The 22,301-nt window shown below is 36.0% G+C and overlaps 1 long non-coding RNA gene across 1 annotated transcript in view; it reads right to left on the bottom strand.

Moving 5' to 3' along the window:
* The window catches only part of LOC309861521, a 91,236-nt gene extending 69,546 nt beyond the window's left edge, over positions 1–21,690 (bottom strand). Inside the window, exon 1 of the long non-coding RNA XR_014309976.1 lies at positions 21,609–21,690. This is a non-coding gene — a long non-coding RNA (uncharacterized lncRNA). The remainder of the gene's footprint in view (positions 1–21,608) is intronic.
* Between the last annotated feature and the right edge of the window lie 611 nt (positions 21,691–22,301).

The raw sequence follows: 22,301 nt of genomic DNA, 5'->3' as shown, positions 1-22,301 counted from the left end.
ATTCAAGTCTCTGATTTTAATTCTTTTGGGAATAGCCCCAGAAGTGGAATTGTTGGATCATCTGATTATATGGTAATTCAGTTTTTGTTTTGTTTCGTTTGAGGACTCACCATACCATTCTGCACAGCAACTGCCCCCATTCTACATTCCTATCAGCAATGCACAGTTTTCCAATTACTTCACATCCTCTACAACATGTTTTCTCTTTTCTTTTTTTACAATAGCCATTCTAATGAATACAAAGTGGTAATAGCCATCTCATTGTGGTTTTGATTTGCATGTTTCTAATTACCAGTGAAATGTTGAGAATCTTTCATGTGCTGGTTGACTATCTGTCTATCTTCGTTGGAGGAAGGTCTATTTAGGTCCTTTGCTCACTTTTGCTTGGATTATTTGTTTTTGCTGAGTCATAGTTCTTTATATATTTTATATATCAATATTCTATCTTATATTATTTGAAATATTTTCTTTCATTCTGTGGGTTGCATTTTTATTCTCTTGATAGCATGTTTTTGTTGTTGTTATTTAATTTTGATGAAGTCTGATTTACCTATTTTTTTCTTCTGATGCCTGTGCTTTTGGTGTCATATGCCAGAAAGGATTACCAAAAAGCTATTTATTTTTGCACACAATGTAAACAGTGGTCCTACTGTTATATTATCTGATTTATTTATAATTACTTAGTTGACTCTCTTGGACTTCCTACATAGATGATCATTTAGATAAGATCTTCCTTTACAATATTTACCACTCCTTTCCTTTTCTTTTTTTGAATTGGGTAATATCCTAAATTTTTAAGCTAAATTGTTAGAAATCTTGATGAATTTTAAAATTTACCTTGGATTGTGTCAGGATCTTTAAGAGGCTGAAGGATATGAGCCAGACTCCAAAATATTTAATGAATATCGCCAAAGTGATTTCAGAGAACAAAGTAAAACTATGTTGAGAGGGAAGGAAGAGAGGTTAGATAATTCAACAGATAATGAAGAGCATACTGATATAGAGTGGGAATTCAAATGATAATATACAATTACACAAATGAAGATCGAAAAATGATTACTCTTCTCAGACTATCCCATTTTATAAAAATGATAGGTAATAAGACACTAGTGTCCAGTCTCCTTACAATTTATTGTACAACGTATTATAACTCAGAATTGCCTGAAGTCTCCTGAGTGTATCTAGATCAACTGTAGAGAGGTGATAAGGATTGACAATTGTTTCATATACTTTTGTACTAGTGATGGTGGGGGGAGGGTTAGTTCTTTGCTTTCTGAATGATAGTAGGAAAACTATCTGTGCAAGGGACCTATTCCTCTAGATCACTATATAATATTTTAATACTTAAATAATATTTGAGTACATGTAATGAACAAAAATTTAATCACTGAAAATTGTCAAAAATAAGAACTTAAAAAGTGTAGGGGCACCTGGGTTTCTCAGCCAGTTAAGCATCTGCCTTGGGCTCAGGTCATGATCCTGGGTTCCTGGGATCATGCCATGTCTTGGGCTCCCTGATCAGTGAGGGGCATGCTTCTCCTTTCTTCTCTGCCCTTCCCCCAGCTTGTGCTCTCTCTCTTGCTGTCTCTCAAATAAATAAAATCTTTAAAGAAAACTTAAAAAGCACATTAGTTGTTATTGCCCCAATGCCAACCTGTACTGTCCCACAGTAACTCTACTCCCCTCTAGAACTAACACCACCAGATTATGATATATTCCTTCCAGTTTTGAAAATGCATTTTTAGTAACCTGTACAGGAAAAGATATATTGACTTAATGTGCTTCTTTTTACATACATAGGATCAAACAATGCATATTGTTCAGTAAGAATCTTTTCAATAATGTCTCACATATGTATGTCCTCTTATTTCAAACTGTATCTCTGTTTGTCCCATTATACAGTTACAACTTTATCCATTCTTTTCTGGATGATCATTTATATAGTTTCAGACTTAATATTTTTTTTTTAAGATTTTATTTATTTATTTGACAGAGAGACATACAGCGAGATAGTGAAACAAGCAGAGGGAGAGGGAAAAGCAGGCTTCCCACCAAGCAGGGAGCCTGATGCGGAGCTTGATCCCGGGACCCTGGGATCACGACCTGAGCTGAAGGCAGAGGCTTAACCCACTGAGCTACCCAAATATAAAGTGCCCCAGACTTTATATTTTTATACATTAGGATTGTAATTATCATACTTACTATATCTTTGGGCATATGAGAGTATCTAGCACATATATCTGAAGTTGGAAATAATAACCAAAGGGACATTCAGATTTTAAAAATACATAAAACTGGGGTGCCTGGGAGGCCCAGGGTTAAAGCCTCTGCCTTTGGCTCAGGTCGTGATCTCAGGGTCCTGGGATTGAGCCCCACATCGGGCTCTCTGCTCAGCAGGGAACCTGCTTCCCCCTCTCTCTCTGCCTGCCTCTCTGCCTACTTGTGATCTCTCTCTCTGTCAAATAAATAAATAAAATCTAAAAAAAAAAAAAAACATAAAACCAATTAAAATGTCTAATAAAAAGTTTGTGTAAGTTCATACTGTTTCTTGACTTCTGAATTCAACTCATCCTTTAAAGCCAGAGTTAATGCCATGTTCCCCTTAGACCACCTAGGACCTCATTTACTTCATTCTAATTATCTGTGAGATTCCCTGCAATTTTCTTGCACTTTGAAAACTACATTATCCTTTACATATAATAGAGCTGCACATTAATATTAGTACCTTCTTATTTATTTCCCATGATATGGGCAGCATGAATGGAAATAAACATGAAATTTCCAGTCATTTGACTGCCTACATTCTGGATCACCTTCCACCATTTGTCACTTGGGCGATCTGTGTAAATTTCTTCATTACACAGAATGTTAGCTTCTTACTCTTTCAAAAAGAATTAGCAACACAAACCTACAATTCCATACCAGAACTCACCATAAAAATAATTTAAAATGTTGTTTAAGTATACTTAAAATGGGTGGTTGAAGTCACAAAGTTTACTTGATTTAAATAGCGATATTTTTTCCACTATTTTTAATCTGAAAATTGAAGATAGGTGAATTCAGGAAGGGTCTTGATAAAATATTAGATTTATTATTAAAATAGAAAAAATTAATAAGGCATCCATAGAATTCTGAGCTTTAAGCAACAGGTTTACTAAGGTCCTATATGAGATATGCACCAATATATGTTCAGATATATTTCAATTTATTCTTTTTGAATTGTGTACTGAAAGACATATGAAAAATGATAGAATTTCCGTGAAACAGGAGTTTTGTTTTGAACATTTAACAGTTTATGTTTTTGTTCCATTATATAGAAATACTTTATGAAATATGAAAATGCAGAAAGTAATTTAAAATTTGTGTGGATAAATTTGTTTACATTTTAATATTCAAAATTTCTTTTATTAAAAAGAAAATATTCTTATATTTGTGAATGAACCTACTCACACAAATCCTTATGTTACTGTTTTTGATCTAGTGCACATACAATGAATATTTATACCATACAGGCAAAAAAATGTAACAGGAAAGAATTTAAAAAAAAAGAAGGTGGACCTACAGATTTGTAAAGACAGTAAGTAAATAAATATAAATAAGGCCTTCAGGAACTTTTAGTCCAGGTTAAATTAGTCGTATAAATGTGTAATTGTGAGGTATATATAATTTGTGTTGCCTTTGCCAGTGGCTAATAATGAGATATTTCTTTGTGAAGTAAAATTACATTATCTATACTAAGAACGCATTTATAAACAATGTTTATAAATATCCTGCTCAGGGGTAGCTAGGAGCCTTAAGTGGTTAAGGATCTGCCTTTGGCTCAGGTCATGATCTCAGGGTCCTGCTCAGCATGGAGTCTCCTTCTCCCTCTCCTCCTCCCTCCCCACTCCTGTTCCTTCTCATTCTCTCTCTCTTTCTCTCTCTCAAATTAAAAAAAAAATCTTTAAAAAATACTCTGCTCACATTTTTTGGTAGATAGATGTGGAGTCACTAAGACTTTGCAGGAAGATATATCTTAGAATGGTTTGGTTATGACTTATAATTTTTTTAAGATTTTATTTATTTATTTGACAGAGATCACTAGTAGGCAGAGAGGCAGGCAGAGAGAGAGGGGGAAGCAGGCTCCCCACTGAGCAGAGAACCCCATGTGGGTCTCAGTCCTAGACCCTGGGATCACAACCTGCGCCGAAGGCAGAGGCTTTAACCCACTGAGCCACCCAGGAGCCCCTATGGTTTATAATTTAGAAAAAACATTTCCCTATAAACATGTGTTAGACCATAGTATTTTAATACCACGAATAGTGGCTAAGTTTCCCTGGAGCAGAATCTGAGACAAGTCTTCCAATAGAAGGGACTTCCTAAGACAAGCCAAGAAAAATCTGGTAAAGGACTGGAGGAAAGCAGGTGAAGAAGGGAGAAGAAGCCAGTCCAGTCAGGTGAAGTGCTGGCTTCACTGGGGGATGAGGATCATGAAAAACACTGCAGAGTTCATTCTGTTCTCCAGTCGGGGGCGGGGAGGGGAGCTAGATTTTCAAAATCCTATACCAGTCAATTGCTTGTGGGGAGAGGACTGAACTCTGGGCGCAGTTACCTCTTGGAGCATCTGAACAGCTACATATCTGGTACACTGAATCATTAAGGGGTTCACAGATTATTTGACTGACTAGAGCTGCTGGAAAGAAATTTCAAATATGATTGAAATGGACAAGATCATGAACAAAATTATTTGCTTTGGGATACCTGGGTGGTTCAGTGGGTTAAATCTCTGCCTTCGGATCAGGTTATGATCTCAGAGTCCTAGGATCCAGCCCCGCATCGGACTCTCTGCTCAGCGGGGGAGCCTGTTTCCCCCTCTCTCTCTGCTTGCCTATCTGCCTACTACTGTGATCTCTTCCTCTCTGTCAAATAAATAAAAAAAATCTTAAAAAAAAAAAAAAAGAAATTATTTGCTTTAAACACAAATATTGCCAGCAATAAGATCTTTTTGATCTATATGATAATTATGTTACTAGAATAAAAGATCATAAATTCATTGATAAAAAATAATCAATGACTGATAATGATATCCTCAATATTAAGTAAGCAGAAGCCATGAGAAATGCCAGGACCATAAATGATTACGTAAGTGAACATTCTTCTCAGGAATGCTGGGTCATTGAAAGAAATCATGGTTTAATATAAATGTGAGACTAATAATTGTTGGCTGACTAATGAGCATGTATGTAGCAGCCACTGCTGAGCAGGCATTTTATAATCCATATCTCATTCCATTTTTAACATGAGCTGTATTATAGGCATTAGTTTTCTGTTTTCGACCTGAAGAGACTGAGGATCTCGAAAATTCAATAAATTCTCTAAGTCTACATTATTGTTGAGTGAACTGTGGAGTCAGTTCTCTCAATGTTAAGATCTGCACTCTTTTCAGTGTTATTTTAGATATTTCCTAAAGTTCTACTTTTGACCATCAGATCTTCTGGATTAGAATTGAAAACTAAATGAAGCTGATTTAGACCTTAGAAACTTTCCTCTTGGAATCTTAACTGTTTCCTTACATAATGGGGACTAAGCTACTCCTAGGATTTAGAATTTAGATAACAAATATGAATCAAGGATCAAAAATTAAAGTTTTACTCATCAGTAAGATCTAGGTACGAAAACAGTTATGCCTTAATAAACGTGTATCCCTAAGACAAAGTGGATAACCCCATAGTAAGTAATCCCTCTGTCTCCTATCTTCTGCCTGGGCCTTGAGAGAAAATAACCTGCAATTATTGATTATGCCTTTTTTTAAATTAAAAACAGTTCTCAAGTTTTATTTATTTATTTTATTTTTTTTTAAGATTATATTTATTCATTTGACAGACAGAGATCACAAGTAGGCAGAGAGGCAGGCAGAAAGAGAGGAGGAAGCAGGCTCCCTGCAGAGCAGAGAGCCTGATGTGGGGCTCAATCCCAGGACTCTGAGATCATGACCTGACCTGAAGGCAGAGGCTTTAACCTACTGAGCCACCCAGGCGCCACAGTTCTCAAGTTTTAAAGGAGAGGAAAGACGTGGTTATTAACAAGCCAGGCAAAAAAATCAACTCTTCTTTTAAAAAGATGTGATATTTAGCCCACAATCTAATAATAAAATAATTATTATATTATACCTATTACCTTTTGAACTCTGGAAACATTTCTCATACTTTAGGTATTCTGATATGCTCCATATTGAAAACCAGTATGTACTTGTTAATTTAAAATTTATAAGTTTTCAAAAGTAATAGATTATTCATTAGGAATTATTCTGCTTGATTCATTGAGATAACTAGGATAATCAGACATAAAAATAAATTGATTAATCATCAAAATTTTTCTTATGAAGCTAGTAATTCAATTCATTTTCACTTGTCCAGTTTCTTACCTTTCTTCTGAGAAAGGTTTCTTTTCTTTTTTTAAGAGGATATTTTAAAGTTTGATCTGAAAAGCTTTAAAAAAATAGTTGCACCTTGTCAAATATTAAGAAGACAAGATGAGAAGTGATTCATTTTAAGGCTGTAACACTAGTGACAATGAGCTGTGAAGGGTTTTATTTTTATAATAGAACTAATTCAAGAAGTAACTATGGAAAAGTTGAAACCCCATGAGCTTGTAAAGCATATTGCTGTAATTATCTCTGCTTTCTCCTTCTTTCACAGAAATGAAATCACTTCAAACAAAACTATTTAAAAAAGAGACAAAGCCGCCACATATAATATACCCAAGTCTAGGAAAAGTCAGTTATTTTAATGAATACAAAACAAAGTCTAATGAAATGAATGACATTGAGTAGTGTGAGCATAATTTCCATTTTTGTCTTCCTTTTAGGAAAATGTCTTTATGCTTCATTTTTAAAATAATAATCTAAAAATAAAACAAGCTTTTACGATGGTAACTGGCATTGTTAGTAAATTGCAGATTCTTGTTCCCACACAAGAAAGTTATTTTCCCTTGTTCTTGTTCTATAGGGAAAATTTGCTTGTTTTGTTAATATAATGTAATAAAATATGCCACTTATTTCCAACATTTTTTTGTAATCATTCAAAAGTTAACTTTGGTAGTAATTGAAATAGTCTCTTAATGATACTGTTGAAAAATAATTACCAGTAATTCTTACAAAATAGTTATTTATTTGGCAACTTTCTGAAAACAATAGAAACCTTTCCTATAAGGCAAATAATATGGAATTAAAGGAGGATGATAATTCATGATTAAATCATATATAATTAAACATATATAAGATATAATTATTCATATATATGATATATAATTTGAATATATAGAGTTTTCTGAGCTATAATTTATATGTAGTAAAATTCACTTTCTTTGATGTACAGATTCATGTTGTGAAATCATATGCAACCATAAAATTATTATCATATCCAAGATACAGAAGATATCCATTACCCAAAAAATTCCCTCATTTTGTAGTCATTGTCTTCTGCCACATCTTCCCATAGGCCACCACTCAGGAGTTTCTTATCTATATACATTTGCTTTTTCTAGAATGTCCTATGAATGGAATTATGGAGCATGTAAGCTTCTGAGTAAGGTTTTTTTGCATCGGAGTTTCATCCATGCCTTCACACACTGTCAGCTATCAGCAGCTCCTTTTCTTCATTATTGGGTAGTATGTCCACTCTAAGATTATACCTTTATACCACAGTTCATCCACATACCAGATGAAGGATGTGTGTACTGTCTTCAGTTTGGGTCTTCAGGGTTAACATTAGCTATAAACAGTCATACACAGGTTTTTACATGAAAATAGCTTTCACTTCTTTAGGTAGATAACCTGTGAATGGTATAGCTGGATTATATGAAGGTAGCTTTTTAAGAAACTTCCAATCTGTTTTCCAAAGTGACTATGCCACTGGGAATCTATGAGTCCCAAAAGGTCCATGTTCTGAGCCAGAATTTGTAATTGCCGTTTTAATTTACTTCCTTTTTTTTGCTAGGCTCATAAAATAAACTATTTTTGGAATAAAAACTAAGCAGAACTAAGTGTTTAAGAGCAGCTATTTGGGGGCACCTGGGTAGCTCAGTAGATTGTCACTTTTGGCTCAGGTCAAGATCTTAAGGTTATGGGATCCAGCCCCATGTTGGGCTCTTAGCTTGGTGCAGCTTCTGCCTGAGATTCTTCCTCTCTCCCTCTGTCCCTCCCCATGCTCTCTTTTCTCTCATAATAAAATAAATAAAATCTTTAAATGGAGATATTTAGTTGAGAATAATGATCAATGTCTAGAAAAATGATCATTTTATGTTCTGGAAAGTAAAGCTAATCCTCTGCAGTATACATTAATATTCTTATAACAAATTTAGAATTCAAGATATTTTATAGTTATATGAATCAACAAATTTTTTGTCAGGGCAATTCAAAATATCTAGGTTATTAGATAGCTCAACAGCTATCTAAACTTACTTGTCATTTCTGAAATAAGACATCCGCATAAAACAATACATTATTTTTTCCTTCCCAAGTAGAAAAACTTATTGGGAATTTTTCCAAATTAAATTTTCATGAGCCAGGTAATAGAATTAAATTGAAAAGAAGTACATGCATTTCTTTTTTTTTTTTTTAAGATTTTATTTATTTATTTGACAGAGAGAAATCACAAGTAGGCAGAGAGGCAGGCAGAGAGAGAGGAGGAAGCAGGCTCCCTGCTGAGCAGAGAGCCCGATGTGGGACTCCATCTCCCTGAGATCATGTCCTGAGCCGAAGGCAGAGACTTAACCCACTGAACCACCCAGGTGCCCAGTACATGCATTTCTTAAGCACTGTCACATTTAGATCAAGGAGTGAATAGTTTTACTCATATGAGTTAAGCCACAAATAAAATTATTATAAGTTTCAAACATCAATGTTGTCAATATACATAATCTCTAGAAATTAAGTAAAAAGTTCCCCGATCCACAGCAGCTGTGTTTCTAAAATTAATTAATAAGCAGGGAACATTTTGAAGACCACAAGTCTAATCCTTAGAAAATTTTATCATCTTAATTTCATCAGTGATGGAGTCACTGATGATGATCATGACCTCATCCATTTAGTAGATATTCTTTTTTTTTTTCATTTAGTAGATATTCTGAAAATGTAGCACCCACAGAGGTAGCATCAAAAATTAAAAAGTAGCTTTGGGATCAAGGTGATGCTGGCCTCATAAAATGAGTTTGGAAGTTTTCCTTCCATTTCTATTTTTTGGAACAGTTTCAGGAGAATAGGAATTAGTTCTTCTTTAAATGTTTGGTAGAATTCCCCCGGGAAGCCGTCTGGCCCTGGGCTTTTGTTTGTTTGGAGATTTTTAATGACTGTTTCAATCTCCTTACTGGTTATGGGTCTGTTCAGGCTTTCTATTTCTTTCCGGTTCAGTTGTGGTAGTTTATATGTCTCTAGGAATGCATCCATTTCTTCCAGATTGTCAAATTTATTGCCGTAGAGTTGCTCATAGTATGTTCTTATAATAGTTTGTATTTCTTTGGTGTTAGTTGTGATCTCTCCTCTTTCATTCATGATTTTATTTATTTGGGTCCTTTCTCTTTTCTTTTTGATAAGTCGTGCCAGGGGTTTATCAATTTTATTAATTCTTTCAAAGAACCAGCTCCTAGTTTCGTTGATTTGTTCTATTGTTTTTTTGGTTTCTATTTCATTGATTTCTGCTCTGATCTTTATGATTTCTTTTCTCCTGCTGGGCAAGGATCCCACCAAAAAAGAGAGCTATAGACTGATATCCTTGATGAACACAGATGCGAAAATACTCAACAAAATACTAGCCAATAGGATTCAACAGTACATTAAAAAGATTATTCACCACGACCAAGTGGGATTTATTCCAGGGCTGCAAGGTTGGTTCAACATCCGCAAATCAGTCAATGTGATACAACACATCAATAAAAGAAAGAACAAGAACCATATGATACTCTCAATAGATGCTGAAAAAGCATTTGACAAAGTACAGCATCCCTTCCTGATCAAAACCCTTCAAAGTATAGGGATAGAGGGCACATACCTCAATATCATCAAAGCCATCTATGAAAAACCCACCGCAAATATCATTCTCAATGGAGAAAAACTGAAAGCTTTTCCGCTAAGGTCAGGAACACGGCAGGGATGTCCATTATCACCACTGCTATTCAACATAGTACTAGAGGTCCTAGCCTCAGCAATCAGACAACAAAAGGAAATTAAAGGCATCCAAATCGGCAAAGAAGAAGTCAAATTATCACTCTTCACAGATGATATGATACTATATGTGGAAAACCCAAAAGACTCCACTCCAAAACTGCTAGAACTTATACAGGAATTCAGTAAAGTGTCAGGATATAAAATCAATGCACAGAAATCAGTTGCATTTCTCTACACCAACAGCAAGACAGAAGAAAGAGAAATTAAGGAGTCAATCCCATTTACAATTGCATCCAAAACCATAAGATACCTAGGAATAAACCTAACCAAAGAGACACAGAATCTATACTCAGAAAACTATAAAGTACTCATGAAAGAAATTGAGGAAGACACAAAGAAATGGAAAAATGTTCCATGCTCCTGGATTGGAAGAATAAACATTGTGAAAATGTCTATGCTACCTAAAGCAATCTACACATTTAATGCAATTCCTATCAAAGTACCATCCATCTTTTTCAAAGAAATGGAACAAATAATGCTAAAATTTATATGGAACCAGAAAAGACCTCGAATAGCCAAAGGGATATTGAAAAAGAAAGCCAACGTTGGTGGCATCACAATTCCGGACTTCAAGCTCTATTACAAAGCTGTCATCATCAAGACAGCATGGTACTGGCACAAAAACAGACACATAGATCAATGGAACAGAATAGAGAGCCCAGAAATAGACCCTCAACTCTATGGCCAACTAATCTTTGACAAAGCAGGAAAGAATGTCCAATGGAAAAAAGACAGCCTCTTCAATAAATGGTGCTGGGAAAATTGGACAGCCACATGCAGAAAAATGAAATTGGACCATTTCCTTACACCACACACAAAAATAGACTCAAAATGGATGAAGGACCTCAATGTACGAAAGGAATCCATCAAAATCCTTGAGGAGAACACGGGCAGCAACCTCTTCGACCTCTGCCACAGCAACATCTTCCTAGGAACAACGCAAAAGGCAAGGGAAGCAAGGGCAAAAATGAACTATTGGGATTTCATCAAGATCAAAAGCTTTTGCACAGCAAAGGAAACAGTTAACAAAATCAAAAGACAACTGACAGAATGGGAGAAGATATTTGCAAACGACATATCAGATAAAGGACTAGTGTCCAGAATCTATAAAGAACTTAGCAAACTCAACACCCAAAGAACAAATAATCCAATCAAGAAATGGGCAGAGGACATGAACAGACATTTCTGCAAAGAAGACATCCAGATGGCGAACAGACACATGAAAAAGTGCTCCATATCACTCGGCATCAGGGAAATACAAATCAAAACCACAATGAGATATCACCTCACACCAGTCAGAATGGCTAAAATCAACAAGTCAGGAAATGACAGATGCTGGCGAGGATGTGGAGAAAGGGGAACTCTCCTACACTGTTGGTGGGAATGCAAGCTGGTGCAGCCACTCTGGAAAGCAACATGGAGGTTCCTCAAAATGTTGAAAATAGAACTTCCCTATGACCCAGCAATTGCACTATTGGGTATTTACCCTAAAGATACAAATGTAGTGATCCAAAGGGGCACATGCACCCGAATGTTTATAGCAGCAATGTCCACAATAGCCAAACTATGGAAAGAACCTAGATGTCCATCAACAGATGAATGGATCAAGAAGATGTGGTATATATACACAATGGAATACTATGCAGCCATCAAAAGAAATGAAATCTTGCCATTTGCAACAACATGGATGGAACTAGAGTGCATCATGCTTAGCGAAATAAGTCAAGCAGAGAAAGACAACTATCATATGATCTCCCTGATATGAGGAAGTGGTGATGCAACATGGAGGCTTAAGTGGGTAGAAGAAGAATAAATGAAACAAGATGGGATTGGGAGGGAGACAAACCATAAGTGACTCTTAATCTCACAAAACAAACTGAGGGTTGCTGGGGGGAGGGGGTTTGGGAGAAGGGGGTGGGGTTATGGACATTGGGGAGGGTATGTGATTTGGTGAGTGCTGTGAAGTGTGTAAACCTGGTGTTTCACAGACCTGTACCCCTGGGGATAAAAATATATGTTTATAAAAAAAAAATTAAAAAGTAGCAAACTACTTTCTCAAGATTATTTTAGGAGTTCTGGAATCTGGCACTTTGCAAAAGCCCCCAAACTGTGAAAATTATATTTTTTTAATGTTTAGATTTTGATTGGATGCACAAAAAATGTAGTTAATTGAAGAAAGGAAAAGAAAAAAACATATAGGATACCATATTGGCAAGCACACTTGATAAAGAGCTTCAATTGTTCTCATCAGTTATTCTTACTGGGACTCAATGCTTTATGAAAATTTTCACTAAAATTGTGTGAAAATTTTTCAGACAAATAATAATAGAGCTTGATCAACTTTTAGAGGTGCTTCTACTCAGTGGTATCTTTGAATAATTTCCATTATCGCTGACAAAAAAATTGTTCACTGCATATAAAAAGTACTTAAAATTTGAAAAAAAAATTTAATTTAATAATTTAGCATAATCATATGAAACAGTAAAACTGAAGAATTTTTTCAATTTTAAGCTATTGTAGTCATTCTCTACACACACCAAAAATGCACAGAAATGGGTTTTGTCACTGTACTTTTTCTCCCTTTTATCTTGCATGATCATGAAGATAAACTATATCATTATACTGAAAACATCAGGAAAACATTTTCTTGGAAGTTACTGAATAGATTGTTAATGCAAAAATATTCAATAAAAAATTGGTTAAGTTTCCATATTTTTATCCTCTAAGTCTCTTCTTCTTAATGAAGGAGATTGTGACTGTCATTTCAGTGCTCCAGAGAGGCTTGAGTTTACCAAGGACATGGTGGCATATTTTTTTATGTTTTAAGACTAAATTTAATGTGCCAGAATATAACAAGGGCACAAAGACAAGAGATGCTGATACCTGTCAAACTCAACCAAGTTAATTAGGATAAACTGAAATGCAGAAAGCTAATTGTGTCAGATAAGATATCACACTTTAATTATGTGTTTAAGAGGTGTGATACTAACTTCAGCCCAATCATTCATTATTGTAAAAGTTCTAGTTACTTCCGTATATTGAGTTTGAATTTGTTTGTTCTTTTGATGATTTGAAAAGTAGAATTCAAAAATCATATTTTGACACATAAGACTACAGATTTATGCTCTTGCTCATAAATTAGATAAGCTAACAAGTGAGTTGTACACCCTTAGAAATAAAGCCTCACCCGAATATTTACCTTAGAGACAAATGGAAAATTGATGATAGTTATTAGGGACAAATTAGGAATCATTAATTCCCCCAAATAGAATACCAGTTTGGCCTATAATAAGTACTTGATAAAATTGTGAATATATTTTTTATTTTTTCCTATTAAATCTGAACTGAAACATATAGCTACATACTCAGTCTTACAGTACTGACAATGAATTCAAAGCTAACTATAAAACAAGTATCCACTGAGAGATCATCCATTTAAAAATTAACTATCAGAGATCAATTTTCCTAGGAAAAAATTCTCAATAAGTAAAATGACTGAAGTTAGTTCAATTTATATTTTGCTAATATGGCAAATATATAGAAATGGTGATGGTCTAAAAGAGAAATTGATATTGAAATTAATATATCTTAACCCTTTTATCTTATAGTTACAGAATTTGTGGCAAGGTTAAATTAAAGTGAGCTAGGATGCATATTTATTGAGTTGTAGAACAATGAACGCTAGATCTGAGCTTGAAGCCCATTCTGCCATCTATTAACTATATGAAATGGGAAAAGCTACTTAGACTATGTACTGTATCCTAAAATATGGTTCTTTTGAATATAAGCCCAACTGTTATTATTAACTATTCTGTAAGAACATACAGAGACCAATACAATCCCAGGAAAACTAGAATTAGAGCTGCCCCATGACAACATGAGTTTGAACAGCATAGATCTGCTCATAAATGGATTTTTTTTCTTCAATAAATACAGTATTGTACTGTGACTGTATTTTCTCTTCCTTCTATTTTTCTTAACATTTTCTTTACTTTATGGCAAGGATACAGTCTATAATACATATTACAAAAAATGTGTGTTAATCAACTATTTATATTATCAGTAAGGTTTCTTATCAACAGTAGACTGCTAGCAGTTAAATTTCTGAGGAATCAAGAGGCATTCATACATATTTGACTGCATGGGAGTGCAGGTTAGGTGTCCCTAACCTTGTGTTGTTCAAAGGTCAACTATAACGATCATCCTGATTATAATTTCTCAACTTCACTTTCTTCATCTGGTATAGTCACCATCTTCTGGTTTGCTTACCTAATCAAAAACATTTTTGGAAATGAAGGTTACTTCTAGAGGCTGTACCTAATCCAGATCATGTGTTTTCCATGACAGATGTTATAGGGTTTGGAAATGTCAGCATAAAGAATGGCTTATTTGCAGGGGCAACTAGGTGGCTCAGTGGGTTAAAGCCTCTGCCCTCAGCTCAGGTCATGATCCCAGGGTCCTGGCATCGAGCCCCACATCAGGATCTCTGCTCAATGGGGAACCTGCATTCCTTCCTCTCTCTCTGCCTGCCTGCCTCTCTGCTTGTGATCTCTGTCAAATAAATAAAATTAAAAAAAAAAAAAAAAGAATGGCTTATTTGCTTATGGGGTCTAGAGTAAGATTATGAATAGGAAAATCTGTCCAGTCTGAAAGCTCATAGATGGCATTCTGTCACAGCTCAGTGCCTTCTCTGCCAGTAGCTTTTGGCTGAGGAGCATGATCAGAATATCATGAACCCTAGCAAACTGAAGAATCTGAAATTTCTGATGCCTTATAATTAATAGGCTTTCAGTAAATTGTAACATGGGTAAGAGAATGGAGAGGCTGGAGTAATTAAGGAAGCCTAACCCTCCCAACTATTCATACGTACTTCCTGCTAATAGTGTCTCAGTTAAATTGATTTTGGCCCTGATTGTGGATTTAGAAGATAGTCATGAAGAAATATGCATTTGTCCTTCTTGTTACCTTTCTCTGTTATTTATTTCAGAATGGATACTTAAAAGTTGTACTGTTAACTTGCCATGCTTGGGGTAGGTGAATTACCATACCAGGACTCTGAGCTAGTTAGGTGAATACTAACCACAGGGCACAGATTAGCTGAGAAGATAGAGTAATGCATCCCAGATCACTCAGATACTGCCAGCAATGAATTTATAAAATAACCCTTGAAGACAAAATCATCTGGTACGTCTGCAGCAGCCTGTCTCCAAATGATTGGCTATGGAAACTTCAACTCTGTTTTACTGTTAGGATATCCCTGGCAGAGGGACATAGCATAGCAAGTGACTTGTTGAGACTGTCTTTCCCTTCAGTAGACATGTGCAACCCTGGATCGGGAGCCTGTCTCCAAATGTCAACCATTCCATGTGCCATTAACGACAATCACCATGAACTGTGTTCATTCACCCGCACTGTTTCTTTCCTCTCTTGTTTAAAATGAAAGAAGTGTTCCCACACCTGTCAAGACAAGGATTTGTTCGAGAGTTGAGTAAATCTCAACTTCGTGTCTTCCCTTCTCTCTCCCACATCAATTTATTTCTACCAGCTGGAATATACACATTGGCATACAACGATAACCTCTTCTAGTGTTTGTTATTTTAAGCAAAGGTAGATTTTTCTTTCTTAACCCTACATTTCCTTTCAGTCTCTGTTATACTTCTTCGTACCATTTCTCTGAAGGTTTGCCTGCAGATGTCTTCCCATCTTTATTGAATTCATTCTTCAATACCTTTAATAATTTCCAATCTGCGCAACTGCAATGTTCTCCGTGTTTTTGCCTTGTCACTCCAAATTTCTTCCCACTAACCAGTCAGAGTGATTTAAAATTTTTTAATCACATGATTGCTCCCTGCAATTCCCACCCAATAGCTTCCCATTGGCTTTTTTTTTTTTCCTTAAGGTTTTTTACTCATTTTAGAGCAAGAGAGACAATGACAGATAACACAGACAGAGAGAATGCATGCATGAGTAAGGGGTAGGGGCAGAGGAAGAGATACCCCAAACAGACTCTCTGCTGAGTGGGGAGCCCCACATGGGGCCCAATCCCATGACCCATAAAACCACGACCTAAAACCAAGAGTCTGTTTCCCAACCAACTGCGCCACCCAGCTGCCCCTCCCATTAGGCTCTCAACAGACCTCAAAACTTTGTGATGGAACTTGCCTTTTCCACCAATGTCTCCCTCCCTCCTCTCTCTCTGCCTATCTTAATCCCCAGATACACTGATAATTTTTTTTCCCTTCAACACGCCAAATTTGTTCTAAAAAGAGTGTTACACTTGCTGTTTCTTCTAAGACTTCTCCACAAAATTCTTAGTGTCATCCTCTTTCACGATTCAATTCCAATAATGCTTCCTTTAAAGAAACTTTCTTGATCACTCTGATCACTCTAAGGAACTATCCACCTGCAATTTCTATCATATCACCTGTTTAATTGTATTTATGTCATTTGCCACTGTCTGAAATTATTATGTGTTTAATTTTCCATTTCAATAATTTGTCTTCTCCTATGGAGTAAGCTGCACAGGGAGAAAAGGGAGCTCTCTTAATGTTTGCAATAGTACCCCAAGTGTTTAGAACAGAGACTGCCACCTTACAGATACCAATCGATGTTTCTTTGAAAAACCCATGGTTATGTGTAGATCAGGGTAAATATTACAGTTACATTAAGAGCACACTTGAAGAAATCTGACTATGTTACAAAACTCTGGGGGATATTTTTTGTCCAAGATAAAACAATGGGAAAGAAGTATCTTCTAATTTGTTAACAAATTATAAGGGCTATGGGTAATTTCTCTCTAAAACCTAGAACACATAGTTTGCATACTTTGTAACATGCAATCTCCTAGGAAATCAAAACAAAATGAACAAAATAACTCAAGAAAACAAGGCTATTATTCCTTGCTAAATAGTATACCATTTGATGTCACTTTGATGGCATATTGCCAGTTATATTCACCTAAACCCTCACCAAAAAAGTTCTATGTTGTGAGATCAAATGCTTTTAGAAAAGACAGATGGGGCACCTGGGTGGTACAGTGGGTTAAGACTCTGCCTTCAGCTCAGGTCATGATCCTAGGATCCTGGAATTGAGTCCCAAGTCAGGCTCTCTGCTCGGTGGGGAGCCTGCTTCCTCTTCTCTCTCTGCCTGCCTCTCTGCCTACTTGTGATCTCTCTATCAAATAAATAAGATCTTAAAAAAAAAAAAGAAAGAAAGAAAGAAAACAGACTTGTTCTGGGATGAACAGTGGTGCAGATATACTTCCTTAGCTACACACCTTCATGGATTACTTTTTTTTAATGAATTTTTAAAAATCCTAGGGTAAATGATAAAGATAATTAAGCCTTAGAAAATAAGTATGGATCTTTGAAGAAGTAATAAGTGTTTCATTAGGGACATCTCATGTAGCCAGAAATGTCTCTTGGATGAAAGAAGGGAGAAACATTTAACTCTCGAGTTGATATGCTGATCAGTGTCAACCCTAACATTTTGGGGAAGTTTACAGTGATTGAATTCAGGAGGTTGAGATCAGCAGAGGAGTTAAAATGCCTGAAGTTAGTCATTTGGAATCACACCGAAAACAAACAAAAACAAACCTAATGGCTGTTAAATAGCTAGTTTCACAGGGAGAAGGAAATATATTATCAAACAACAGCTTTTAACAGAGGATAATTTATAATAAAAAATGTCAGTTTGTTATTTCAATATTACTGAGTGAGATTAATGAACTATTAGTTATTAAATATATTTCCATTCTTAAGTACTCAGAGAAAACAATTTGAACTTTGATATGAGAGTTTTAAAAGTATTAACTATAATGAAAAACAAATGATTTAATGTTTTGCTTTCCTTTGCCATCAACTTTTGTAACAGAAAGTGAAAAGATAATTATGGTATAGGAAGTGATGGAAATGATTCAGTGATCAATAAAGACAAGGTTAATTTAATATCAGGCTATCTATCATACATGTTAACAGATCTGTACAGCAGACATCAATTGACAAAAAAAAATGAGCATTTAACTATTTCAGGATAAGAATATTCTTTTGGTATTTACTGGCTTGATTTAATAACACTGACATTTGAATTTCCCAGGAAAAGGAAAAGTTACAGCTGAGACTGCCCACTGTATGGATCACGTGTGTTATGTGTAAGTTGTCTCCCACAGGGTAAGAGCTGATATCTTCCAGTGTCGAGGATTACTATAGCCATGTTTGGTGGTCAGACATTGATGACAGATGATATGTAGATAAGAATTCACCAGACAGGGGAGCCTGGGAGGCTCAGTGCATTAAAGCCTCTGCCTTTGGCTTGAGTTGTGATCCCAGGGTCCTGGGATCAAGCCCCACATTGGGCTCTCTGCTCAGCAGGGAGCCTGCTTCCCTTCCTCTCTCTCTGACTGCCTCTCTGCCTACCTGTGATCTCTGTCAAATAAATAAATAAATAATCTTTGAAAAAAAAAAAAAAAAGAATTCACCAGATTTTTTTTTTTAATCAAACATAAAAGTATTTTGTTTAATGTGCTTACAGAAGGGGAAGGGAGGCAATATTAAAGGACCAGCCACAGTATTCCTATTGGCTTCCAAGATTTGTTAGGCATATTATCTCATTCATTTTTCTTTACAACTGTGTGTATTACATTTTATAGCCATTTCACGGTTGATAAGGAGAAGTTCCAAAATCTACGTTATTTGTCAGAAGACGCTCTGCTGGTTAATGGCCTAGCTATGGTTTCTATGCAGTTCTTCCCAAGTGGAAAGTACACAGTGCAGCTTTTCCACATAATCAGGTGGTCTCCTTCCGGGGATGGTAGAGGTGGAGGGAGGAACAAGTAGTAAGCAGGCACGTGACTCAGTCATTGTCAAATGGAACAAGGTAGCAAGACATCAGAAGCTCAAAAACTCTTTCTCTTTAACTCAAATAGTATAGATGAGCTAGTGACCTTACAGGATGTTTTACAATGTTGATTGCACCAAAAAACTTGTATTTCAAAGGGCCTGTTTATAATTTTCCACGACACCTACTGTAAGGCAAAGAATATGGTTTCTCACATAAGACACAACTTATTTAAATCTTTGTTAATCAAGTCTTTTCCAATGTCACTCTTCCAAGAATTTTGCAAGTAGTTTCTCATTTATCTTCATACCATTGGTAAGTATGAAGCATACTGTTTTCTACCATTGTACGTACTCTAGTTCCTATAAAATGACAATACCGTTCTCAGAGTGGTGGAGGCATAAGGGAGTGAACCTGGATAATGTGCCTCATGTGTACTATTTGTACATTAGTGGTATTTCCTTTCTGCTCCAACTACATAAAACACAACAAATATTAAACTACGGTCTTTTCAGGCACTTCAAAGCTCTGAGAGAAATGTTCACCTCCACTGCACAGCCACTGGCACCCCCTCTGACCTCTGATACACAGAGGGAGTGGAATGAGCTGGTTGGAGCATCCAAAGAGGAACAGATCTGCATTTTGACAAAAAAGCAAGAACTTCTGATCGCCAAATAGTGCTACGAAGCTGCAATTAGCATCAGAAGCATTACATTAAACTAGACAGCAGAACAGCAAACATAAATCACAGGCAGATTACTCAGGGCTTTTAATGAAGGCATTTATACCTACCATTAACCAACCACGATGACAAAGGCTTATACATATAGAGAACAGCAAACGCATCTATGTAGACTCTATTAGTTTGATACCCTATTGATTTTTGCTGTTCCACATATGGGTACTTGATGCATAATTTACTTCATTATTACTAAACATGTGCTGACTTACTTCAGATGTCATTATTATGCAAATTATATGCCAAAGACACTGAAGAAGCTTTAAAATATGTTTGTGTTTCTATTTGGATTCATTCTCTTTGGAGGATTTTCTAGTTACACCAGGTCTTATGATGGGAAGCTGCTTTTTTTTTTTTAAGATTTTATTTATTTGAGAGAGAGACCAAGATAGTGGAAGAGACACAAGATGGGAGGGAGAGGGAGAAGCAGGCTCCCGGCTGAGCGGGGAGCCTGATGTGGGGCTCAATGCCAGGACCCAGGGATCATGACCTAAGCCAAAGGCAGATGCTCAACCAACTGAGCCACTCAGGTGCCCCAGAAAGCTAGTTTTAAATAGATTGATGGCCAACAGAAAACTACAGCTGGTTTGGTTACCTTGTGGTTAAACTAAAGAAAAGTCTGTTTCTATCTAAGGTTGTAATTCAAATTTAACTTATGAATCCATCCCTTGGAGATTTGATTTTATGTGTTACTGTACTACCTACTAGAGGAACTGTAAATATCCATAGTGTTAACTAACTGGTACATACTGTCAATGGTCAAGTTATTTGCAATAGCCAAATATCTAACTTTAAAGGACTTCATTATTTTGTAACTATGTTACAAGAAAACGTTAAAGTAAACATTTCCTATGATATTCATTTTCCATTCTGGATGCATGTTACAAATGTATTCACAGGGAACACTTTATGGTCCTCATTGAAATTGTGCATTCCAACCATTTATTTCTCCTATAGGAGTGTCTACCATACTGACACTAACCCACCACTCCCACTCTTATTTAATACCTTCCTTTGTCCTGATGCCCTTTGCTTCCCAAGTTTCTCCTTAGCTATTTGCACAATGATTGCACTATCAATCATTTATTTTCTTCAAATTAGTTCTGCATTTTGTGACTTTTCCTATTTGTTACACTTGCAATGTGACCTCTTCTATCTGCTTCTTTCAACCTAAGTTTGGATCCATAAAATGCATACAGATGCGTAAATACAATGTCCACATAGTTTATCTGACACTCTATTTACAATCCTATAAAAAATGAGGATTGAAGTATTATCTACTCAATCATTTTTAGAACATAACTTATAGAACTAACAAAGTCACTAGAGAGCTTTCTTCTCCAGAAACAATTCACATACACCCCTAGTCCTTTTATTCCTTTCATAAGTATACTAATTCTTGGTACTTAAGGGTGAATGTTAATACTTCATTCACACTAAAAAAAAAAAAAAGAAAAGAAAAGAAAAAGAAAGAAAGAAAAAGAGAAACAACGAAAGCTCATTTTGATGTAAAGCAATTTTTTTAGCCATGTACCTATTCATATAAAATACACCACAGACTAATATTACTCCGATAGTTTATACTTCTAATTATAGTCTGTTCATAAGGAAATCAAGTATCTAGAAAATTTAGCCAAATAAAAACAGCCCAAGAGGCTAACCAGGCTTATTAGTGATGAACTGAATCTGAAATCACAAGAGGGGTGGGGAGTAGAAGGTAGGTGGAAGGTTTCATTTTTTCTATGGGTCACTTAATTAATTGAGTTCAAGATTGTGAAATTCAGTTTTCTTATTGATTGCCTCACCTCAGTTCCACCTGGAATGTGTACCTACCATCTAGTTGCAGGTTATAGGCAGAAAGAACGCAACACAAGCACCTGTAAGCAGGGAGGGCTGTCTGATCCTTCACTTCTCTCCCACCCTCAGTGCTGTTCGCTGCAGTTACAAACACCGGAAGTCCTCAATCATAGTTGACCCTTAAACAGGGTTCAGAGGTTAGGGGCACTGATCTCCGCAAAAAGCTACCGATAACTTCTTACTGCCCCAAAACTTAACTATGAATGACCTAGTTTGACCAGAGGCCTTATCAACAGTCCACTAACATATTTTGCACACATATGATATGTTGTATCCCTACGATAAAGTAAGCTACAGAAAATAGAATGTTATTAAGAAAATTGTAAGAGAATACATTAGCAGCAACATACTGTAAAAAGTTAATCTGTCTGTGTGTTCAGGGTCCCGGGGCCTGTCCCTGCTTCAGCAGTGTTTGGTAGAACTGACCCAGGGATGGACCTTCTTCCAGCCTCCAACCACTCTCCTACCTCCTTTCTGTTGCAAGCTTCCAAACTATTTCTGCAGCCGCGCTCTACCTGCAGACCAGCCAACAACCTCGCCCCTTCCCCCTTTTTTTAAGCTTAGCTCCTTATTTCCAGTCTACCATAAATCACAGATTTTGTCAGACTTCTTCCACCACCTTGGGGTCCTCAGTTAAGCACCTGGTCAACATGCATCTATGGGCCTTTT

This window comes from Mustela nivalis (genome assembly GCF_964662115.1).
Source record: "Mustela nivalis genome assembly, chromosome: 3".
In the NCBI taxonomy this organism is placed as follows: domain Eukaryota; kingdom Metazoa; phylum Chordata; class Mammalia; order Carnivora; family Mustelidae; genus Mustela; species Mustela nivalis.
Note: the sequence above shows the minus strand (reverse complement) of the source record. Positions and strands in the feature narration are given on the sequence as shown.